Raw genomic sequence first — 3,225 nt, 5'->3', positions numbered from 1 at the left:
ACACGTGGTTGAAAATCTATACTATGGATGCCTTAATAGAATACATGTTATTTCCAGTATTTATTGACTGCCTACTGTGTGCCAAATCTTCTCTTGGCAGGCTATTTCCTGAATGAGCTCATAACTTACTCCAGGGATTTGGCTATGGAAGTAATTTAATGTGATTGGACAGAAAAATGACTCCATTCATCAAACTGATATATTTACAAATTAAAATATATGAATCAGGATTTATGCTCCTATAGTACATTTATTATAATAAATATTAGAAATCTAGTGCTCAGTTCAGCAGTACATATACTAAAATTGGAATATATATTACATTGAAGAGTAGCATGGCCCTTGTGCAAAGATGACATGCCAATTTGTGAGGCATTCCATATTTTTTAAAAATTCATTAGAACTCTACATCTAGGCTACATCAAATTAATGAATATTTTAATAAAGAAAATGTCATTTAAAAAATTCACTTTCAAGTCATTTAGCTTATAAGATTTGTCCCAAATCTACCCATAATTTGAGAACATATGTATAGGTTGTGTTTTTTTTTTTGGAATTTAACTGCTGCGTGAAATGATTACCTGGTAATTGAAATAGTGTGGAATTTTCTTTACTTTGAAGTACATGTATGTTTTGGACACATTTGCGCTGAGATAGTACAGTGTGATCATTTTCATTGCTTATCTTCTATTAATACTGGAGAAACTTTTTCAATAAGAGAAGCTGGTTGCAATTTCAGCTTTAAAATAGGCAAAGAACTTTCCGTGCAAAACAATATTCTCTTCTATTTAGTTGACCAGAAGGAGGCTCTCTTCCACCTCACTGTATGAAGTTAGACTAAAAACTTCTGAACTTACTTCTTCCAGGTGGTTCTAAAGTGTCCCAAGCCATCTCTGTCATTGGTGGTGGCAGGGGAAGCACCCTGAAATTTTCCCTGGAGGAACAGAATTTAAATTTGCAAGCATGGATAAGAAGTGAGTGTTACGTGTTCTTTCCTTCCAGCTCAGTCATATATTTCTCTCCTAGTTGAGTAACCATTAATAAAAATGTTAGGATAAAACACTCCCCATGAACTTGGGCTATTTCAACGTTTGTTAGCTTAATTCTTATGGCTTTGTTTTCAAGACTGTCTTTAAATTTCCAATATGATTTTTAAGAGTATTTTGAAATGAATCAGTAAGGCATTTGGATTTTTTAAAAGTATAGTTATTGCTTCTACCTACTTATCCCTCTTTGTGTATATGTATAAGTAAGATATAGTCTATGTATCTGTAAGTAAGAGACATTTCTCATGTGTATAACATAGGATAATCTCACTCATCCCAGATGCTCTATTTACATTGCTTTTATCGATTAAAAAAAGCCACCCAGTGGCAGGTATGTTTCCCAAGGGTATTAGAGCTTTGAAAAATGAATAAAACGTGTCATAGGTTGAATTGTGCCTTCCAAAAAGATATGCTGAAGTCTTAAACCCAGGTATCTGTGAATGTGACCTTATTTGAAAATAGATTCTTACAGTTGTAGCCCAACTAAAATAAAGTCACCAGGGTGGGCCCTTAATCTAATATGACTGGAGTCCATATAAGAAGAGGAAGACGCCATGAGAAGGCACAGGAAAGAAGGCTAAGTGACAACAGAGGTAGAAACTGGAGGGAAGCCGCTGCAGACCCGGGGGCACCAAGGATCGTGGCCCCACCAGAAGACGGTGAGAGGTAAGGAACGACTCTACCTCTTAGGACCTCTTGGCAGGGCCCTTCTGACACCTTGATTTCAGAACTTTTGGCCTCTAGAACTGTAAGAGAATAATTTTCTGTTATTTTAAGTAAAGAAAGAAAGAAAGAAAAAGCCACTAGTAGATTCAGAATACTGAACAGAAGGTCCAAAATCCTTGGAGAGTAAAGAGGGGTGTGAAGATGCAACCATCACTGTAGGCACACAGTCTGCCATATGATGTCATGAGATCATCTTGGACCAATGGATTTTTGAGTTGTCATCCCTCTTCATTGTCTTGGAGGGCAGTTTATGTGGTTGTGGCAGAAAACAGCATTGTTGCTCTTTTGAGAAGCCTTTCCCTTTAATGATGTAGCAGAGCTAGTTATGAAATACCCAACTGTGACTAATTTTGGAGGAGTAACATCTCACATAAATTGTCTCCTGGAGATGCTGTTGGAGGCAGTGAACAGCAGAATGATGATGAGTTTGTCTGTGCTAATTGTGCCTTTGAGGGCTTTTTTTCTGGACAGAGCACAAAGTAGATGAGTGCTGCACTTCTAACCTCTCTTTGGCATCAAGATTCTGGTTGCTGATAACTGTGGTGGGCAGAATAATGACCCTGAACATGTCCGTGCCCTAATCTCTGGAAACTGTGAATATGCTGTTTCATGGCAAAAAAAGAGCTTTGCAGAGGCAATTCAGGTTATAGATATTAAGATGGGGAGATGATTGTAGTGGGGCCATTCTAATCACATGATCCCTTAAAAGCAGAGAACTTTCTCCAGCTGGAGGAAGATGTAGCAGAAGGAAAAGCCAGAGAATTCCAAGTGTGAGAAGGAGTCTATGCACTGTTGGTCATTCTAAGATGTCAGGGGTCACATGTGAGGGCTGAAAAGAAGCTTACAGAGCTAGGACCATGCCTTATTGACAGCCTGTAGGGAAATGGGGACCTTAGTCTTACAACCCCAAGGAAGTGAACTCAGCCAACAACATGAATGAACTTGGAACCTGATTTTTCCCCAGACTCCAGGTAAGGAGTGCAGCCTTGACCTCATCTTGATTTTAGCTTGGTGAACCACATGGCAGGCTTATGCCCTACAGAAACTGAGATAATGAATTTGTGCTGTTCTAAGTCACTAGGTTTGTGGCAATTTGTCACAGTATCAATGGAAAACTAAATCAGAAAACATTTGGAAGAAAATGGTATTTGTGTTGGACTGTGACTTTGGTGGTGGACTGTTACAGTGAATCATGCCTCCATGAATTTAGTCCAGTGACTTTGGGCTTTAGCCACTGGATATTAAAAAATGTAATAACAACAGAGACTTGACAAATGTATTTGTTTCCTATTGACTTTTAAACAAATTACACAAATTTACTCGCTTGAAACAAAACAGACATAATTTTGTAGATCAGAAGTCTCACTGGGCCAAAAGTCAAGATCTCAGCAGGACTGCATTCCTTCTAGAGGCTCTAGGGGAGCATCTATCTCTTTGCCTTGTCCAGCTCTAA

The 3,225-nt window shown here is 38.4% G+C and overlaps 1 non-coding gene across 1 annotated transcript; it reads left to right on the top strand.

The window, feature by feature from the left end:
• Positions 1-276: 276 nt before the first annotated feature.
• On the top strand, positions 277-387 carry LOC122427846. The gene has a single exon (XR_006265554.1). It is a non-coding gene; the product is annotated as a U6 spliceosomal RNA (small nuclear RNA).
• The last annotated feature ends 2,838 nt before the right edge of the window (positions 388-3,225 follow it).

Source organism: Cervus canadensis, chromosome 25, assembly GCF_019320065.1.
Source record: "Cervus canadensis isolate Bull #8, Minnesota chromosome 25, ASM1932006v1, whole genome shotgun sequence".
Lineage (NCBI taxonomy): Eukaryota > Metazoa > Chordata > Mammalia > Artiodactyla > Cervidae > Cervus > Cervus canadensis.
This window is presented reverse-complemented; position numbering and strand designations above follow the sequence as displayed.